This window comes from Panthera pardus, unplaced genomic scaffold (assembly GCF_024362965.1).
Source record: "Panthera pardus isolate Hobbes unplaced genomic scaffold, ASM2436296v1 HiC_scaffold_27, whole genome shotgun sequence".
NCBI lineage: Eukaryota > Metazoa > Chordata > Mammalia > Carnivora > Felidae > Panthera > Panthera pardus.
This window is the reverse complement of record NW_026526843.1, coordinates 30,363,269-30,385,297: the sequence shown is the minus strand read 5'-3', so window position 1 is coordinate 30,385,297 and position 22,029 is coordinate 30,363,269. Positions and strand designations below refer to the sequence as shown.

Here is a 22,029-nt window from a genome sequence, read left to right as displayed (position 1 = left end):
TAGGTCACGTAATGTATTCCAGAGTGCCTTTCGGATTTTCGGCTGGCTTTAAGAACCTGCCATGTCGTTCTCCACGACCGTGGGTGAGTGAGTGAGTCTTCGTTAGCTCTGCTATCCCTGGGGTGCTCTGTCTCCTTTCTTCTCCACCCATCCCTATGTGCAGAGCAGATCATAACCCGCCTGCCCTCTCGCATCCTACCACATTTCATCTGCATCGGGTAACTCGGGATTTTAAAAAGGGCTCCAGGTCTCTTTTACTAGCCCCCAAATCACATTGGAGTCACAGCGGCCCCCCGAGGCTGCACCTCGGCGGCCAGCTGCTCTCAGGCCAGCCGGACCAGACTTGGGGTGCGCCCTCCCCTCTGGAGGGCGGGGCTGCGGACAGCAGTCCGGGATCTCTGCTTCTGGGGGACCTTCCGCACTTGTGGCTGTGAAGTGTGTGGCCCCCACCCAATCATCTGCGTTGGGGGCAGAATGAGAACGAATAACCACAGGACCTCTGCATGCCCAGAAGCAGAGAGAGAAGGGGGCAGACGGGCCGGGGCACGAGGACGAATCGTGGGCAGCGGGTGGAAAGGGCGATGTTGCCAAGGAGTCGCACGATGGAGGGGACGGTACTGAAAGTTCTTACCTTCCCGTACATCTCAGAGATTCCCCAGGGCTCCGAAGGGAGAGGAGCCCAACTGGCGGAGCAGAGAGAAGGCTTCGGAACCCGGGAGAAGCTTGTGGAGCTGCTGCATCAGAGAGAGCACGCTGTAGCCCAGCACCGTCCTAGAAGACTTTCTGTCTTGAGGGAGATGGTCTTTGTCCGTGTTCTCCAACAGGGTGCTCATTAGCCACACGGGGCTTTTGAGGACTCGAGATGTGACTAGCGTGACCAAGGAACTGAGTTTGAGGTTTCATTTGCCTTTAATTAATTCAGATGCGCCGAGGCACACGTGGCCAGCGGTTATCTGATGGGGGAGGGGCAGCTCTGGAGTCACGGGTGGCCCAGGCGAGCGGAAGTCGTCTGTCACCGTGGTTCATGGCGCGGACTGCATGCCGTTGGACGGTGCCGGCCGAGTGCTGCGTTGCCATTTACCACCCCTGCAACCTTGGGCGAGTCACCTACCCTCCCGGGGCTTATTTTCCCATCCGTGAGATGGAGATCACAACAGCGCCGACATCACAGAGGGGCTGTTGGCAAGATGAAATGAGCCCATCCACGTAGGACTCTAAACGAAGTGCCTGGCGTCCCTGGAGCGCTCAGGAAATGGTCGCTTTTATGATGTTTTCGGTGGCAGGGTGTTATGAGGTTTACTCCTACCTTATTTTCCTGTGCTTTGGCCCTAGTCACGGAACGCCAATAAATCAACCTCCCTTGCTCATGCCTAGGGGTATGAGGATAATGGCGTTTGCCCTCCTTGACTCCCTGGAGCGCCACAGCAGAAGATCCGTTATTTGATTTTAGGACTTTATTGTGTCTGAGCTTTGAACGAAATGAGATTTTAAAATGAAAGAAAAGATGAAATAGGCAAGGTCAGGGTAACAACATGAAAAAAGTCATATGCCCCACATTCCCAATTCCCCCATTCATTGAACGGGCCTTTCCTGAATCCGTACTGAGAGGCGGGTGATTACAGGCACAGACCCTGCGCTTGTATCTGCTACTTACTAGCTGTGTGGCCTTGGGCAAGTTACTTCACCTCTCTGTCGCTATATCCAGATTTGTCAGTTGGGCATCATGATAGTACCCGTCTTTAGGGCTGCTGTAAAGAACCAATACGTGCAAAGCGCTTCCGGAATTACTTGGCGCTAATGAGCACTTGATAAAGATTGGCTGATGTGATCACGATATGCTAGAGACTATGTCAGGCGCTAGAAAAACCGAGATGAGTAAGTGCCCTCCCTGCCCTCATTATGCTTGCAGGCTAGCAGAGAGGGAAAGACACACAAACGTCTAAATCCAATACGGTGTCACCGACGATAAAGATGGAGTGTGCACAGGCCGCTGAGGGGGAATCAAGAAAGAAGAGATCGAGTTGGCTTGGTTGGAGAGCAGTCTGGAAGCTCCATGGAACTGGAGAACAGGTGGCAGTGGGGGTGCATGGCAAGTACATGTTTGCGGACAGAAACAAGGATCGTGGGTCTAGAGGAGTGAAGGCCACTGATAGATCGGTAAGGCTCGGATACAAGGCCAAGGGAGTAAATGGAAGATAAGGTCGGAAAGGTCAGTAGGGAGCAGGTCCTGAAAACCTTTTACGTTTTGGGCTTAGGCATTTGTACTTTAGGGGCGTCTGGGTGACTCCTTTGGTTAAGCGTCCGACTCTGGGTTTTGGTTCAGGTCAAGATCTTGAAGTTCATGGGTTCAAGCCCCACGACGGGCTCTGCATTGGCAGTGTGGAACCTGCTTGGGATTCTCTCTTTCCCTGTCTCTCTCTGCCCCTCCCGTGCGCTCTCTCTCTCTCTCTCTCTCCCTCTCTCCCTCTCTCTCTCTCTCTCTCTCTCTCTCTCTCTCAAATAAACTAAAAAAAAAAAGGAATTTGTACTTTATTTTGAACAACAGGAAACCCTCAAAGGGGTTTAACTAGGGAAGTACCACAATCAAGGCGCTTTAAAAGGACCCCAGTGGCGGCAGTGGGGGGCAAGGTCGGCGGCAGACATAGCGACCAAGAGATGATTGTAGAGTTCCAGGTAGCAGATGATGAGATTGAGGAGGTGAAGTAAGTATTGCAGGGACAGAAAGGTGGGGAACGGCCCCGTAGATGTTAAGAAGAGACCCGATCAGCTGACGAATAAGTGATAGAAGATACGGAAGGAGGACCACTTTTGGAGAGGGAGTCTATGCAGTCATTTCAGGACATGTTGGGTGAATATAAGGTGGTGTGGTAGTGGCTCTGGAACTCATGGAAGAAAGAGGTTGGGACTGGAGGTGTGAATGCAGGAGATTTTGGGACACCTGGGTGGCTCAGTCGGTTGAGCGTCCTGCTTCGGCTCAGGTCACGATCTCGAGGTTCGTGGGTTCGAGCCCCTCGCCAGGCTTGCTGCTGTCGGCACGGAGCCTGCTTCGGATCCTCTGTCCCCCTCTCTCTCTGTCCCTCCCCTGCTCGCGCTCTCTCAAAAATAAATAAACTTAAAAAAAAATGCAGGAGATCTTAAACTCTGCATCAGGCCCTCATTTTTTCCCCCCATTCTCCACTTTCTTCTGAGGTTATCTCCACTGCTCTCAGTCCTTTAGGCTGATGAATTTCAATTTTCAATCTCTCCTCTCTAGCACTCACCACCTCACTGAGGGTCTAGACTTCTTTTTTTTTTTTTTCTTAGTTTTTTTTTTTTTCCATTTTATTTATTTGAGAGAGAGAGGGAGAGGGGCAGAGGGAGAAAGAAAGAATCTTAAGCAGGTTCCATGGAGCCCCACGCGGGGCTCGATCCCACCATTCTGGGATCATGATCTGAATTGAAACCAAGAGTCAGATGATCTGAATTGAAATCAAGAGTCAGATGCTCAACCGACTGAACCACCCAGGCGCCCCGGTCTAGACTTCTATATGCAGCCAGCTACTTAGGATTCCCAGTTGGATAACTAATGCACGTGTCACATTTACCATTTCTAAAACTCAGTTCTTGAATCAGTCCCCACCCCCACTCACCCCTCCCCTAGTCTTACATTCTCAGTGAATGGTACCCACCGTCTGTCTAGTTGCTTAAGCTAACAACCTGGGGGTCAAACGCTCTGGTTGTTTCTTCAGCTCGCTTTTGTAGGCAGTCCTTCCTCTGCCTACCCCTTTAGAATCTCATTTCACTCTCCAGGCTCTCCCTGAAGTGACGCTAACTAAGACCATACGTTCCCCGTGGCTTCAGCAACCTCCATCCAGACCCTGGCCCATTCGTTGGAACGTATGGTCTTAGTTAGCGTCACTTCAGGGAGAGCCTGGAGAGTGAAATGAGATTCTAAAGGGGTAGGCAGAGGAAGGACTGCCTACAAAAGCGAGCTGAAGAAACAACCAGAGCGTTTGACCCCCAGGTTGTTAGCTTAAGCAACTAGACAGATGGTGGGTACCATTCACTGAGAATGTAAGACTAGGGGAGGGGTGAGTGGGGGTGGGGACTGAGCACCTGCCGGGTCCTGTGTTGAACGCTAGGGATTCAGTAGGGACCAGGCAGATAGAGTCACCTCTCTCATGGAGTTTATCTTTGACTGGTGGGGAAGGCACACAATAAACAAGCAAACCAATAAATGAAAGAATTCCAGATTGATAGTAAGGGAGATAATAAAACAGGGTGATGTGATGAGACACTGACCGGGGTCGGGGCCCTACTTAGTCAAGATGATCAGGGAAGGCCTCTCGGAGGAGCTGACATTGGAGCAGAGATGTGGATCAGTTTTGCCCTTTGCAAATGCAAAGACTCTCAAGAGAGAACAAAATCGGGGCACCTGGGTGGCTCAGTCGGTTAAACATCTGACTTCGGCTCATCTCGTGGTTCATATGAGTTTGAGCCCCGCATGGGGCTCTGCACGGACGCTCTCTGCCCCTCCCCGCCTCGCTCTCTCTCAAAATAAATAAACTTAAAAAAAAAAAAAAAAGAGGAAACAAATTCTAGGAGCATAGCGAACAAGGATAGCATGATGACATAAGAGTAGAGATTCAGACAAAGGCTCTATCTTACTCGGTCAAAGTAAAGAGCTTAGATGTTATACTCAGTACAACTGAAAGCTCTTGGAGAGTTTTGAAGCAGGGAGCCAGATATGGCGTGATTTAAATATTTAAAAGTTGGCTCTGGCTGCCGTGTGGAGAATGGCCTGTGTGGGCAGGGAGGCCAGGGAGGAGACTTGCGCTGATCCAGGAGAGACAGTGGTGGCTCGGGTTACACGGGAGGCCGGAGGAGGCCGAGGACAAGGAGAGAAGGAAAGAGAGAGGAATACGTTAATTGAGGAGACCGGTGGAATTTGCTGGGTGAGGGATGGCAGCTGAAGGAGGGGAGGCAGCCAAAGGTCCTAGCAGAGGCCCCGGCAGGTGCTCAGTGGGTACCTGTGGACCGAACGGGTCAGGGCCTGGATGGAGGTTGTCGAAGCCACGGGGAACATACGGTCTTCGTTAGCGTGGCTTCGGGGAGAGCCTGAAGAGTGAAATGAGATTCCAAAGGGGTGGGCAGAGGAAGGACTGCTTAGAAAAGCAAGTTGAAGAAACAACGGGAGTGGTGGGAGGAGAAACAGGGAAGTGTGATGTTACAGAAGGCAGTCCCGCTTCCCTCTCCAGAAGTAACCCGTGCTAGCAGATGGGCGGGTAGCCTTCCAAATCCTCTTCTGTATATTTACATACATTCACAAATGTTTATATCACATGCATATGTAGTTTTGTGGTTTTAATATAAATGAGCTCAGAGTACATGCATTATTCTACCCCTTGCTTTTTTTTTTTTTAAAACAACAGCTTTCTTGAGCTATAATCCACATAACGTACAATTCGCGCATAGAAAAGTGTATGGTTTTTTAGTATCTTCCCAGATATGTGCAACCACCACCATAGTCCATTTTTAGAACGTTTTCATCATCTCAAGAAGAAGCCCTGAATCTTTTCGCTCTCCCTGCCTGTCACCAGACTCCTCGCCCCCAACCCTAAGCAAGCACCGATCTCCTTTCTGTTTTTACGGATTTGCCTGTTCCGGGCTTTAATATAAATGGAAGCATAGAACACGTCTTTTGCGACCGGCCTCTTTCACTTCGCATGGTGTTTTCAGGGTTCATTTATGTTGTACTGTAAATCACAACTTCATTCTTTTTATTGCCACGTAATATTTCACTGTATGGATAAGACCGCGTTGTGTTTAGCCATTCAGCGGTGGGTGGATGATGGGTTGTTCCCCCTGTTGGCCGTTATGAAGGATGTTGTTATGAATGTTCAATTCCAAGTGTTTATGTGGACACGTATTTTCACGTCTCTTGAGTATATTCCTGGGAACGGAATCGTCTATGTTTGACACTCTGAGCAGCTGCCAGGCGGTTTTCCAAAGTCACTGTGCCATTTTCCATCCCCACTGGGTGGTTTGCTATCACTTACTTTTTTTTTTTTTTTAAAGGTTTACTTATTTGAGAGAGAGAGCGTGAGCGAGGGACAGGCAGAGAGAAAGGGGGACAGAGGATCCGAAGCAGGCTCCAGACTGACAGCAGCGACCTGAGCCAAAGTCAGACGCTCAACCGACAGAACCACCCAAGCGCCCCATTGTCACTTGCTTTTTTATTTAATGGGCCTTGAATAGTTTTCCATATTTCCGTATTCCAAATACGGAAATATGCCAATATGCCAATATGGCTTATTTCCGTATTTCCATACAGATTTCTTGTACATTTAAAAGCTATGTGATATTTCACAGAGATCCTTCTTTTCAAGATGATCCTGCCTATACCACTGTGTTATTTCCTCCCCGCAGGGCCCGACAGCCTGGAAAGAGAAACGGTGGTGGTGGATGATCGCACCGATCCCGATTTGGAAGTTGTGTGGCAGGTGACTTAGAAGGATAAGGTGAGGAACGGTGTTGATGGTAATGGTAAGTGAGTACTTGAAGTGAGTGATCAGCCCTGGCACAGATCAGTCCTGGTAAGTGACAGTGACAAGAAGCTGGAGTGTAGGTTTTGCATGAGAGTGGAGAGCTAGTTTTTTGTCTTGTTTTGCATTTACCCATTTTCTCTGTTGATTTCCTTCCTTCCTTCCTTCCTTCCTTCCTTCCTTCCTTCCTTCCTTCCTCCTTCCCTCCCTCCCTTCTTCCCTTCCCCCCTTCCTTCTTTCTTTCTTTCTTTTCTTTGTTCCCTCCTTCCTTCCCTCCCTTTTCTTTCTTTCTTTCTTTCTTTCTTTCTTTCTTTCTTTCTTTCTTTCTTTCCTTCCTTCCTTCCTTCCTTCCTTCCTTCCTTCTCCCTCTTTCCTTCCTTCCTTCTTCCCTTCCTTCCTTCCTTCCTTCTTCCTTCTTCCCTTCCTTCCTTCTTTCCTTCCTTCCTTCCTTCCTTTCCTTCTTTCCTTCCTTCCTTCCTTCCTTCCTTCCTTCCTCCCTTCCTCCCTTCCTCCCTAAGATTACATCATTCACTGCTTTGCATTCTCAAACGGCTGATTCAGAACAGAATATAACTTTGTCTTGTGACTCAGAGCGTGCATTGTGACCATCTGCTTTTGCCCTGGACCTCTGAGGCGTGTAAGAATATGTCTTTCTCTATTAAATGGGTCCCAGGTCTCTGTGCTTTTGAAATCCTATCTGCCTCAACTTCCATCTTTACTTTTTGGTGTCGGAGACTGCGATGTCAGAGCTTACTGTAGGTTCTTCTAATATACGGTTTCTTGACCGAGGACTGGACTCCCTGCATCTCCTGTGAAGTTTATGGGTTTCACGATAGCAATTTTATATGCCGTTTCGATGCTTTTTCTTCCTCTTGTAGGTTTGTGGTTACATTATGGCAGAGGTTATGAGAAATCTGATCTCCAGAGAAGAATCGGTGGCTCTTTAATTTGATCTAAGCTATTTGGGGCAGGCTAGATTTCCGGCACTGAGGACGTTAAGGAATAAGTGTGTGTTCCCCCCTTATCCACACTCTTTTCCATGGTGGGGACCCACTCTGTTTAATATCGTCACCACTGGCTGCGTGTGGCTTTTACAACTTAAATATAAATTAAATGAGTAAATCAAATTACAAATTCAGGGCCTCAGTAGCACTGGCCACATTTCAAGTTCTCGGCAGTCCCCTGTGGCGAGGGGCTTCCATCCTGGAGAGCGCAGATATAGCACGTTTCCATCATCACGGATGGTTCTATCAGACAGCGGTGGCCTAGTCTTTGAGCCAGTCTCCTGTCAGGTTTCGCCTTCCCGGACTGGAGAGTCTCATGTTTTGAGCGGAGGCCACGCTCCTCCCTATCCTACAATAGCCCCCAGCTTCCCATCCCTGATCATGTCACTTGTCCACTGTCAGTATAGTAGTTTTCTGTTGTTGCTATAACAAATTACCGCAAACTTTATGGCTTAAAACAACACGAATCTATTACCTTAACGGTTCTGGAGCTCCGAAGTCTAAAAGCAGCCATTTTCCAGCTTCTGGAGGCCGCCTGCATTCCTTGGCTCATGCCCCACCCCGTCCATCTTCAAAGCCAGCACAGAGCATCTTTAGATTCTCTCTCACACTCTCTGACCTCGGTATGCTTCCACAGGCTCATCACCTTCTCTGACTCGTACTCTCCTGCTTCTCTCTTATATGAAGTCTGTCGTTAGATCGGGCCCACCAGGATAATTCAGGACATTCTCCCCATCTCAATATCCTTAACTTCACTGCCCCTGCAAAGTGCCTTTTACTATGTAAGGTGACATATTCATCCATCCCAAGGATTAGGGCATGGACATTTTCCGGTGTGTGTGTGTGGGGGGGGATCATGTACGCGGATGTTCCAAGGTTTTACACAAAGGGAGGAGCGTGTTTGAGAATCTTCTTTTCTGGGACACCTGGGTGGCTCAGTCGGTTGAGCGTTCGACTCTACATTTCGGCTCCGGTCATGATCCCAGGATCAATCATGGGATTGAGCCCTGCATCAGGCTCTGCACCGAGAATGGAGCCTGCTTAAGATTCTCTGTCTCTCCCTCTGCCCCTCTTCCCTGCTTGCTTGCGTGCTCTCTCTCTAAAATAATAATAATAATAATAATAATAATAATAATAATAATAAAATAATAATAATAATAAAATAAAAAGACTTTGCCTAACCCAAGGTCATGAAGAAAATAAATAAATAAATAAATAAATAAATAAATGGGTAGATAGATAGATATTATTTTCTGCCTCTGTCCTGTCAGGAAATACCAAATTTTGATTAAGATTCTCTCTCTCTCTCTCTGTGTCTCTCTCTCCCTCTACCCCTCTCCCAGTGCTCTCTCTCTCTGTCTCCAAAAAATAAATAATAAAATAAATAAATAACATGAAAAGACTTTGCCTACCTCAAAGTCATTAAGATTTTAAATAAATAAATAAATAAGCAAATAAATAAATAAATTAAAAAAATCTTATTTTCTGCCTCCGTCCTGCCAGGAAATACCAAAGTGTGGTTGTTCTGACGTCTCACAGTAGGGTCGTATGAATATAGTGGCACAGGAGTATCTTTCAGGCAAGACCGACCCCCCAGCTAACTCCGTGCCCCGCCACAGCGTTCGCCCCACTCTGTTTCAGGGCTGCTCTCTGCCAGCCTTTCTTCTCTCTCTTTCCCACACACAGACCCCCAGAACACCTGGAAGCGTGATATATCAACCAAGGCAAAGCCCCCAGAGCTTCTCTTCGCCCAGGAAAGGGTGGCAGCTGAAAGCCTGAGTCATTCCTGGGAGAAGCAGCAGCAGAAACCAGAGCAAAAACGGTCTTCTATTTTCAGGCTGGACAAGACGGCATAGTCTCATTTCTCCTCGCTCCTCCCTGCCAAGTAGAGCTGCAGGTGCTAGAAATGATTGGAGAGGCAACCAAAGAAGAATTCCCAAAGGTGTAAAGAGGAAGGCAGAATGGTCAGGGACCCCAGGACCGGGAGACATCGTAGCAGCAGGGCGCCTTTTGACTCCCCACCCAGCAGAAGGAGGGGAGCCGGGCCCCCGCATTTCCCAGTAGGCAGCTTCTTCCTCCGGATTGGATGCGCCAATCCGCGTGGGCCCCATGGGCCCCCGGCAACCCCGGCAAAGGGAATCCAGCGGGGAGCCCCGCTGACACGAAACAGCCAGGGGGGGACACGCCCTCCTCTCCCGCCACGCGGGGCTCCCCTCCCTTGCCACGAGACACTGTGCAGCCAGTGCACCGTCATCAAGGGCAAGTCCGACCACCACGAGTCCTCTGGCCCAGGAAGGAGAGGTACCAGGATGGCTTATGGCACCGGCAAGGGCTGCGGGTTCCACCAGAGCAAGCAAAACCAGGGAAGCTTAGCTGTTCCCGCAGACTGGAGACTCACTCCCTCCACCTGCGGGCCTCAGGCCACCCAGCCTGGTGGAACACCTTCTGCTCCCTTAGGCGGCACCGGTGCAGACCAGCGGGGGCCCTGTCAGCGCCACATTAACAAGCGGACCAAAATAGCATCGCAGAGGCTCTGCAAAGTAAATGGTCGTTGAAATCACAGCCTACAAAAGTAGGCCAGGACCTGCACACTAAACCTAAACGGAGTGACCGCTTACTAAAACAAAAGATTTAAATAGTCTCCTGGGGCGCCTGGGTGGCTCAGTGGGTTCAGCGGCCGACTCCTGATTTCGTCTCAGGTCATGATCTCATGGTTCGTGAGTTCGAGCCCCACGTTGGGCTCTAGGCTGACGGCATAGAGGCTGCTTAGGATTCTCTGTCTCCCTCCCTCTCTCAAAAATAAATAAACATTTAAAAAAAGAGTTTAATTTTTTTAAACGTTTATTTTTGAGAGACAGAGAGACACAGCACAAGCAAGGGAGGGGCAGAGAGGGAGGGAGACACAAAATCGGAAGAATCTGAAGCAGGCTCCGGGCTCGGAGCTGTCAGCACAGAGCCCGATGTGGGGTTCAATCCCACAAACTGTGAGATGATGACCTGGGCTGAAGTCAGACACTTAACTGACTGGGCCTGACCTAGGTGCTCCCCACCCCCCATCCCCGCAAAAAGATTTCAATAGTCTCCTGACGTAATATCCAAAATACAATGAAAAATCTCCTCTCATGCCAAGAACTAGAAAATCAGGACTTGAATAAGAAAAGACAATTAGCTGACATTAATAGGGAGATGAATCAAATATTAGAATTATCTGACAAGAATTGTAAAGCAGCCATCACAAAAATGCTCCAGTAAACAATTGCAAAGTCTCTTGAAACAAAGGAAAAAATGGAAAATCACAACAAAGAAATATAAATTATAGAAAAAAAGCGCTAAGTGGAAATTATAAAACCGAAAACTTACAGTAACAGAAATTAAAAAAAGAAAACAACTTAGTGGGTCCATAGTATAGTGAGACGGCAGAGGATAGAATCAGTGAACTTGAGGACATATCAATAGCATTCACTCAGTGTGAACAACAGAGAGGAAATAGACTGGTAAAAAAAAATAGAGCCTCAGAGACCTGTGAGAAATAAAAGATTTGGGGCGCCTGGGTGGATCAGTTGCTTAAGCATCCGGCTTCGGCTTAGGTAATGCTCTCACGGTTTGTGAGTTTGAGCGCCACATCAAGCTCTGTGCTGACAGCTCAGAGCCTGGAGCCTGCTTCGGATTCCGTGTTTCCCTTTCTCTGCCCCTTCCCCCCTCTCACTCTGTCTCTCTCTGTCTTTCAAAACTAAATAAATGTTAAAACAAAATTTTTTTTAATGAACTATCAAAAGATCCAACACTTATATCATCTGAGTCCCAGATGGATATCAAAACCAGACAATGACAGAACAAGAAAAGAAAGAAAGAAAGAAAGAAAGAAAGAAAGAAAGAAAGAAAAAGAAAAAACAAACTACAGGCCAGTATCCCTCATAAATTTGGACACAAGATTCCTCAACAAAGGCTTATGAGCAAAATGCATCCAACAATGTATAAAAGAATTATATACCATGGTCAAATGGGATTTATTCCAAGTATGTAAGGCTGGCTCACTATTTTTAAATCATTCAGTGTAGACCATCATATCACTAAACTAAAGAAAAAATCATATGACCATATCACTTGACACAGAATAGAACACTTGACAAAATTCAACAACCATGACAAAAACTCAGTACGCTAGGAAGAGAGGGGAGCTTCCTTAACCTCATAAAAACCATCTATAAAAAACTTACCACTAACATTATACTTGATGGTAAAAGCAGAATACTTTGCCTCTTAAGGCTGAAATAAGGCAAGCGTGTCTGCTCTTATCATTTCTATTCGACATTATACTGGAAGTTCTAGCCAGCACAACACGGCAAGAAAAGGAAATAAAAGACATCCAGATTGGAAAGAATCAAGTGAAACTGTCTCTATTTGCATAGGACTTGGTTGTCTACATAAAAAAAAAAAAATCACAGGGGTTCTAAAAAAAAAAAAACCCTTCTAGAACTAATAATTGAATTCAGCAAGGTCATAGGACGCAAGATCAATACACAAAAATCAATCATGCTTCTATATGCTAACAATGTGGAAATCTAGATAAAAAACACAATACTATTTATAATTGCTTCAAAGAAAATGAAATTCTTAGGTATCAAACTTAACATGTTTCATCTATATGCTGAAAGTTATAAAACGCTGAGGAAAGAACCCAAAGAAGACAATAATTTGAGAGACTTACTGTATCCATGGATTAGAAGACTCAACATAGTAAAGATATCAGTTTTCCCCAAATTTATATATAGGTTAATGAAATCCCTATCAAAATCCCAGCAAGGATTTTTATAGGCATAGATAAGATTATTATAAAATGTATATTGAAAGACAAAGGACTTAGAGTAGCTAAAATGATGTTTGTAAAGAATAACCTGGGGGGAGGGGTGGAATCACTCTTTCCAATGTAAAGGCTTACTATATAGCTATAGTAATCAAGACAATAGTGGAGGGTAGACATATAGATCAATGGAACAGAATAGAGCACCCAGAAATAAACCCAATTTGTTCAACTGAATTTCGATAAAGGTATAAAAGCAATCGAGTGAAGAAAGGGTAGCCTTTTCAACAAATAATGTGAGAGCAATTGACTTCCATAGGCAAAGAAAGAAAGAAAGAAAGAAAAGAAAAGAAAAAAGAAAAAAAAAGTGAAAAGGGAAAAAAAGAAATAAAAATGAACTTTGACCTAATCATCACACTTTATACAAAAAAGGAACTCAGAATGGATCACAGACTTAAAGGGTCAAACTATAAAACTTGTAGGAAAAAAACACAGGAGAAAAATCATGATCTAGTGTTCAGCAAGGAGTTCTTAGGCTTAACACCATAAACATGACACATAAAAGGAAACATCTACTAATTGAAGTTCATCAAAATGAAAAAAGTTGCTCTCTAAAAGATCAAGCTACAGACTAAAAAAAAATATTTGCAAACTGCATATCTGACCGAGGATTTGTATCTAGAATATATAAAGGGTTCTCAACACTCCATACAATTAGAAAATGGGCAAAAGAGATGAACGGACATTTCACTGAAGAGGATGTGCAGATGGCAAACGATCCATGAAAAGATGTTCAGCATCACCAGCCAGCAGGAGAATGCAAATCAAAACCACCATGAGATATTACCACACACCCATCAGAATGGCTAAAATAAAAAATAACGACAACACCAAATGCTGGCGAGGATGTCAAGAAACCGGATATCTCATCCATGTGTTGTTCGACAGATTCATAGTTAAGTAAAACGTATATCTATGTCATGGAATTCTCCTCAGCAATAAAAGAAATGGGGGTATGGTTCACACAATGACTTGAATGGATCTCCTGGGAATTTCACTGAGTGAGAAAAAGCCAGTCTTCGAAGGTTACATACTATGTGATTATTTATATAATACTCTTGAAATGACAAAAAGACATGGGGACGTGGAGAGTGAGTGCCAGGGGTTAGGGAATAGGGCAGAGAGGAGGTGGGTGTGGCTGAAAATGGTAACGGGAAGGATCCTTGTGGTGATAGCACAATTCGGTACTGTGTTGGTGGGTACATGAACACGCACTTGTGATAAAATTGCATGAAACTAAATACAGAGACACCTACAAATTATTACAAGTAAAACCAGGGAAATTTGCACAAGATCAGTGGATTATAGCGATGTCTATATCTTGGCTGTGATATTCTACTCCAGTTTTTTTTTTAATTTTTTTTTTAATGTTTTATTTATTTTTGAGACAGAGAGACAGAGCAGGAGCAGGGGAGGGGCAGAGAGAGAGGGAGTCACAGAATCCGAAGCAGGCTCCAGGCTCCGAGCTGTCAGCACAGAACCCGACGCGGGGCTCGAACTCACGGACTATGAGATCATGACCTGAGCCGAAGTCGGATGCTCAACCGACTGAGCCACCCAGGCGCCCCTCTACTCCAGTTTTATAAGACGTTACCACTAAAGGAAACTCAGTAAAGGGTACACACGATCTCACTGTATTATTTCTTACAATTGCATGTGAATTTACAATCATCTCAAAATAAAAAGTTTAATTAAAACAAAGATAAAGACAGAAAATTAGGGCCTTGAATATGTTGCCAGAAGCTGGATTAAGGAATCTGGCTCATTGTGCAGGCATTAAACTAATTGGCCATCTGGCTACCAGACTGGATAAGTATTTTAAAAAAATGACTCCCCAGACCTGGGTATGCAGCACGTTAGAGGGCCTTAACAATCCACAGAGATACTGTTCACCTTCTGGAAATTCTCAGTAACCAAATTGATTTTATTTTTTTATTTTAAGTATTAGACAGGGAACACGAGCAGAGGAAAGAGAATCTTAAGCAGGCTCCACACTCAGACGCGGGGCTCGATCCCACAACCCTGGGATCGTGACCTGAGCCGAAATCACGAGTTGGATGCTCAACCGGCCAAGCCACCCAGGTACCACACACAGTAACCGCGTTTAATGGAAAATCACTTTCACGAGAAAGCAAGCATTTGTCGTCTACATCTTCGTGTCAGGGGGCAGCACTAGGAAATCAAAATACGGTATCTCAACGTGTGCCCGCTCCAGTCTTTCCAAAAGCCGAATCACTGGCCTGATCTGTTTGTGGGGCCAACATGTGAGGCCTCAGTGGGCCTGTTAACTCTACGTGGTGAAAAGCCATCCCCAACCCTAGCCAGTCCGTCAGCTGGCTCTGACCACAAGAGAAACTTCGAGGTGGAGTGAGAGGCTGTGGATGGTTGGCTATAAACCCCGTTTCACTGCTAGCCATCACCTCCAAACACATGCTTTACCTTCCCCTCGGATTCAACACCTTCCTTAGGAGGAGCTCAGAGGGTTACCATAATCTTTTCCCAAAAGCCCTTTTTTATGCCTGTTCTTCAGATCTGGAGCATATTTTTAAAAAAAATTATTTTGAGAGAAGACACGAATGGGGGAGAGGGTAAAGGGGGACAGAGAGGGAGAGAGAATCTTAAGCAGTCTCCTAGCTCAGCACGGAGGCTGATGCGGGGCTCGGTCCCATGACCCTGGGATCATGACCTGAGCCAAAATCAAGAGTCAGACACTCAACCGACTGAGCCCCCCCCCCCCCCCCAGCTGCCCCCAGACCTGGAGCATCTTGAACTTATCACGATTTTTTTTAGGGGGTAAATCTGATTTTTCAATGGGAAAAGTAATTGTCCCTTAATTTAGTTTTTAAGTTAATATGTAGGAAGGTCGACTTATTGGTCTATACGGTTCTATGAATTTTAACATATATATAGATTTATGTAATCAACACTGAAATTGGGATACAGAGCAGTTGTTTCATCCCCCAAAACTCCCTACAGCTACCCTTTTGTTGTCATACACCCCCCCCAAACCCTGGCAACCACTGATGTCTTTCTCCATCGCTACATTTTTTCCTTTTTCTTCTGAGAATGTCATATGCATGGAAACACACAGTAGGTAACTTTGAAACTGGCTTCTTTCACTCAGCAAATGTCCTTGAGATTCAGCATGCTGTTGCATCTATCAGTAGTTCATTTAAGCACATTTTTAATTTTTAAAAAAATTGTTAACGTTTATTTTTGAGAGACAGAGCGCGAGTGGGGGAGGGGCAGAGAGAGAGAGGGAGACACAGAATCCATAGCGGGCTCCAGGCTCTGAGCTGTCAGAGCCCCGACGCGGGGCTCGAACTCACGAACCTCGAGACCATGACCGGAGCCGAAGTGAGATGCTTAACCGACTGAGCCACCCAGGTGCCCCAAGCACGTTTTTAAGTTTAAGAATTGCTCCCTGATTTTATTCAGATTCGTTCTCTAAGCAGGCTCTGTAATAGTATAGTAACAATATAATTTCTGTGCCACTAAATCACCTTTGGTGACTGACAGTGATTAACATGTTTCTCTTATCCAGTTTTTAATCTATTTCTTCTGATGAAAAATGTAGAGAGGCAAGAAGTAGGTGGTAATTTCTAAACCAGCTTTACAAGAGTTCTAAAGCCAGAAAGCAGCATCTCTGAGAATCTGAACTATTCAGTTTTTTTTTTAATTATTATTTTAGAGAGAGAGTGTGCAAGCAGAGGAAAGGGGGGGTGGAGAGAGGGAGAGAGAGAGAGAGAGAGAGAGAGAGAGAATCTTAAGATCCATGCTCAGCACAGAGCCCGACACAGGGCTTGACCACGACCCTGGGATCATGACATGAGCCGAAATCCAGAGTCAGACGCTCAACCGACTGAGCCACCCAGGTGCCCCTGAACTATTCTTAAATCACTTCTCTCACCACTTGGGGAACATGTCAGGACAGCAGTGACCAGTGAACTTCTAGACATGCATATGGTTCTTGCCTTGGAGCTTCTATGTGGTTCTTGAGCCGGTCCCACACAAAGGAGTGAGTACACCTGTCTTCGGAGTCCTTCAACGGCCCTCCTGAGTACCCCGACATGTCTTTTACTAAGGTTTAGTCATGGCTGAAATTTCTACCATTAGAATCACTCATCTAGGCTACCGAATTCCATAACACCTCTCTACAAAAAATGCAAACATGTCACTTACGGGGATCCCCCATTATGAAGTTGGGGCCTGAGAGATTAGAAGAAAACTTTTTGATTTGGGGTGTAGGACAGGTCTGGAGTGGTGCTCAGTGCTAAGGAATGGGAACCCCAGCTTAAATTAGAGGTGGGACAGGGAATGACCCTGTCTGGCCAAGTGGCAGCAGGAGGTACTGGGACCCAGGGAGCTGGGCTAGAACAGGGGAAATGTTCCAAGGGGGGCATGCTGAGAACACATGTTGCCTGTTTCACTAATGTACCTGGGTCCTGCCTCCGTGGGCCCCCACTGTTGAGTTGGAAAGCTAGACGCCTTGTTCGTTTCTGTCTTATCTATCTGCCAAGTAAACACTAAATGAAAGCTCTGAACCCCAATTTAAAAAAAAAAGTGTTTGAATCCAGTATATTGAGCCAAAGCTAAGGAGAGAGGGGCACCTTCGGATCTCAGGAGAACTTTATTCTTTAGTTTATCCTTCTCCCCAAAGGCAGGCTGCTCTTTTTTTTTTTTTTTTAATTTTTTTTTAACGTTGATTTATTTTTGAAACAGAGAGAGACAGAGCATGAACGGGGGAGGGGCAGAGAGAGAGGGAGACACAAAATCGGAAGCAGGCTCCAGGCTCTGGGCCATCAGCCCAGAGCCCGACATGGGGCTCAAACTCGCAGACCGCGAGATCGTGACCTGAGCTGAAGTCGGACGCTTAACTGACTGAGCCACCCAGGTGCCCCAAAGGCAGGCCGCTCTTAAAGTCCTATACGTGAAGGGAGCTCATTGGCCAGGTATGGCAGACTTCAGGTGGAGGGTAAATGGAACCGGTTTCTGTGTGAGGAGAGGTTCGGTGTCAGGTGACCAGATTTATCCAAAGCTGAGGGGAACAGGACAGCCCTTGCAGCCCGCTCCCGGAAAGTGAGCTCCCCCTCTGCCCGGGGTTAACCAGAGCCTTGGTCTTTTGCACCAGCGTTCTTCCACAACCTTCCCGCGACACAGACACGTACAAGTAATGGAACAAGAGCGCGTGTGTCCAGTGATGCAGCTAATTTCTGTCCATTAGCCAATGCCCAGCAATTAGTCAATTGGTAGATTGTGCTTGAATTAACCCATCTTCAATTTAATGGCTCATAAAACCGAAGGCTGCTTATTTTATGCGGATATAGGCGGCTCTTAAATGCATCCAAAGAATGTTTAAGACAACAAAAGCACCACTTATCACCTTGGTTCCTTACAGATTCAAGCCGTATAATGACAGCGGCCCTTGGTTAAGTAAGCGAGGCAACAGGTCGACAGCAGAAGCATGGATGCTGTTCCCGGGGGGTGGGGGGTTCTGGCTGCGGCACCCCTACTCGAAGCAGGTGTGCTCACGTGTGGCCCAGGGTGCGGGAGAACGGAGCGGTAAGATATCCCAAACCTTTGGGGTGCCCGGGTGGCTCAGTCAGCTAAGCATCTGACTCTTGATTTCGACTCAGGTCACGATCTCATGGTTCATGGGATCGAGCCCCCACATCGGGCTCTGCGCTGACAGCGCTGAGCCTGCTCGGGATTCTCTCTCTCTTTCTCTCTGCCCACCGCCCCCCCCCCCTCAAAAATAAATAAATAAACATTAAAAAGAAAAGATACCCCAAACCTTTGCAAAGTAATAGTCGCAAAAGAGGTGCTTTCTGAGAAGGAGCAGAAGCGAAATGCACGCAGGAAGCCACTAAGGCACCCGAGACCCAAATGCGGATGGCAAAAGGGAAACAAAGGCACCTTCAGAGCCAGGGAGCCGGGAGCCTTTCGTGTCGAGGCACGAACGCTTCCAACTTGGGCAGCAACCTCCCCTACGTTTTCGTACATCTAATTTTCCATTTTCACTTGCTCGTGCTTTTTACCCAGCTCCCCCTGTGGGATGGCACGCTAATTATCTCATGGTGGTGATACCATCTGCCGGAAAAGCTGGCAGCCGAGCGGTCCCCGTCGTCCAAACTCGGGGCCTGCCTCTACCTGCCCCGCCACGAGAAACAGAAAGGCAGCGTGTGGTCCCCCGGACCCTGCTCAGGGGACTGACTCAGCTTCACAGAGTGAAGCAGAAACCGAGAACTTGACCCGTGCTCCAAGCGGAAGCCTTTGCCTATGGTGTTCAGTGCTTACGTTTTTAAACGTTCATTTGTATTTTATTTATTTTTTAATTTTTTTTTACATTTATTTATTTTCTGAGACACATAGGGAGACAGAGCACAAGTTGGGGAGGGACAGAGAGAGAAGGAGACACAGAACAGAAGCAGGATCCAGGCTCCGAGCTGTCAGCACAGAGCCTGACACGGGGCTCGAACTCACGAACCGTGAGATCATGACCTGAGCCGAAGTCGGACGCTTAACCGACGGAGCCACCCGGGCGCCCCTCATTTGTATTTTAGAGAGACAGAGCACATGAGTGGGGGTGCAGGGGGAAAGAGAGAGAGAATCCCAAGGAGGGACCGTGCTAATAGCAGAGAGCCCGATGTGGGGCCTGAACCCACGAACCCTGGGATCATGACCTGAGCCGAAGTCGGACACTTAACTGACTGAGCCGACCAGGCGCCCTGGACAAGTGAATTCCTTGACCACTGCTTTCACCTCTCTCCCTGGTCACCTGGGCACAAGAGCGTGAGAGGGTCTAGACGGTACAGAATAATCCCATCTTCAGGCCTGCGAAACAGCTGAAAGGATGTGGCTCACTCATAGATCAGTTGTACCAGCTTTTTGTGGAGAGGACAGCACGGTCTATTCACAGTCCCACTCTTACCAAAGTATTTTTGAGCTTCAGGAGAACCGTGAGGGACCCAGGCGTTAACACTGGTGAATCGTTCCTAGCTGGCAGGATGGAAGAAGGCGGGCAGGACACAGCGTCCTTAGTCTCATTGCCCCTTCAGGAAAGCTTTGAAGGTTTGGTAGGAATAGGAGGTTACTGGGGACGCCTGGGTGGCTCAGCTGGTTAAGCGTCCGACCCTTGATGTCAGCTCGGGTCATGACCTCACGGTTCGTGAGATCGAGCCCCACGTCAGGCTCTGCGCTGGCAGCACAGAGCCTGCTTGGGATTCTCTGTCTCCCTCTCTCCCTGCCCTTCTCCCACTCACTCTCTTTCTCTCTCTCAAAATAAATACACATTAAAAAAAAGAACAGCTCATCACTTGAGAACATCGGTGACCCCCCCCTTTCTTTTATATGTATTAGAATATTCTCGATGCTTATGACAACTGTGAGGGATGCTATGAGGAGAGGAAAATACTCACCATCTCCTCCAAAGTTGGCAGGGTTGGGGCGTGCATCTTGACTTGAGCAGTACAAAAGACGCTTCGCGGGTTCCACTTTTGAGCCATTGACTTGATCTCAAGGAAACCCGGTCTCACTGTTGTACAGCCGAGCACCGACATCGACAGAGGTCCCTCACATTTTCCCTTTGCCCCCTACTTGCTTTTGTTGACCTTATTTTGGGATTGTCTCGGTCCTTTGGAGTTTTGCCTCTTACCAGGAGCTTGAAAACGATGTGGTCAGCTTCCACCCGTTTGTATTAACGTGGAAGAGTATTAATACCACCACAAGAAAAGCCTATATAAACCAGAAGTCAAAGAGTAACAGAGCGTTCCAACTGAAGCAGCCATAGAAGGGGCCAGCCCCATTCACTTTTACATATGGGGAAACAGAGGCCCGGGGGGGGGGGGGGAAGGTAGCTGGCCTCATGATTCCTCTGCCCGTCCTTTTTCCAGGATATATGACTTTACTGTTACATATTTTCTTTTCTTTCCTAAAAGTTTCTTTATTTTTGAGAGAGAGTGAGAGCGTGCAGAGAGAGACGAGAGAGAGAGAGAGAGAGAGAGAGGAGAGAGAGAATTCCAAGCAGGCTCCACGCTTAGTGCAGGGCCTGACGCGGGGCTCGATCTCGCGACCGTGAGATCATGACCTGGGCCGAAATCAAGAGTCAGTCGCTTAACCCACTGAGCCACCCAGGCGCCCCCATATTTTCTTTTCTAGCTATGATTTGTAAAGGTTACTAGTTGGCATTTCTGGGGCGTGTAGCCAATTGGGTGTTAAGGGAAATGGATCCAGAGCCGTGCAATGGTAAGGAAACCTAGACCCAAATTAAACATTCACCCTGAATGATCAGATCTGGAAGCGGCCACTCACTTGCACTGTTAAGCGTTGGCATTGCCCTATGTTCTGTCCTTGGTCCTCTTTTTGTTTTGTTTTTTAGTTTTATGTATTTATTTTGGGAGAGAGTGTGTGAGTGCATGCGAGCGGGGCAGGGGCAGAGAGAGCGAGCGGGAGAGAGAGAATCCCAAGCCGGCTCCACGTTGTCCGTGCAGAGCCTGACACGGGGCTCCATCGTGTGAAATGTGCGATAGTGACCTGAGCCAAAATCGAGAGTCGAACGCTCAATGGACTGAGCCACCCAGGTGCCCCTTGGCCCTCTTTTCTTGTAGTAAGAAAGAGAAGGTCTACAGTCAGGATTGGTGTCTATGGCAAAATAAGACTAACTCTGGATTGAAAAGCTATTAACTGCAGTTCTTAGGGTTTTCTGCCTATCTTTGAGGGTCATGTATCCTTTCTCCAGTTCAATGCCAACCTTTTCACCTGCCCAACAATTCTTTAGTCTTCCCTTATACTCGGCTACATTTGTAACCATCACAAAACGTCTGTTTTGTTTTAATGAAAAACAAAAATCTTTTTCCCCCGTTGTCCCCCTGGTCAGCCACACTCCCTGAAAGAAGAGTCTATACTTGATGTTCTACTTCCTTCGTTTTCATTCACCCCAATGCCAAACTCAATGGACGCCTGTTAGTCTGTATTTAAAAATTTTTTTAACGTTTATTTATTTTTGAGACAGAGAGAGAGACAGTATGAACAGGGGAGGGTCAGAGAGAGAGGGAGACACAGAATCTGAAGCAGGCTCCAGGCTCTGAGCTGTCAGCACAGAGCCCGACGCGGGGCTCGAACTCACTGGCCGCGAGATCATGACCTGAGCCGAAGTCGGACGCTCAACCGACTGAGCCACTCAGGCTCCCCTGTTAGTCTGTATTTTAAGTAATCTTGCTCTGCAGCATTCGGCATCATCCAGCCACTCACCTGCTTCAAACTCTCTTCGTGGCTTTTCTTCTCCGGTTGTCCCACTCCTGTATTCCTCAAGGATTTTATTTGATAGTAGTTATATTTGGGGTTAAACCTCCTTTATTGCAATACTTCCCAACCTATCGTGTCTCAGGAAGGGATGGTAGAGCCCCAGACACAGATAGCCGGTGGGACTAGGGATAGATACGTAAGCAGAGGGAGGATCCCTGACCTGCAGGGGTCTGTTCTGTCCCTCCTAGGAATGGAGTGAGACGGAGGAAGGTGACTGGGAGGAAAAAACACTGAGAAGTTGTGTAGACCCAGAGGCTGAAGCTATGATTCTGGCCATGTGAGAGAGGGCACGTGACCTGAAGACACTGCTGGGCAGAGAAGGGGGTGGGGAAATCAA

At 47.1% G+C, this 22,029-nt stretch overlaps 1 long non-coding RNA gene across 1 annotated transcript in view; it reads left to right on the top strand.

The window, feature by feature from the left end:
* LOC109250780 (uncharacterized) overlaps positions 1-22,029 on the top strand; it is an 89,426-nt gene that overhangs the window by 32,550 nt on the left and 34,847 nt on the right. Inside the window, exon 3 of the long non-coding RNA XR_002073184.2 lies at positions 6,409-6,500. This is a non-coding gene — a long non-coding RNA (uncharacterized LOC109250780). The remainder of the gene's footprint in view (positions 1-6,408; positions 6,501-22,029) is intronic.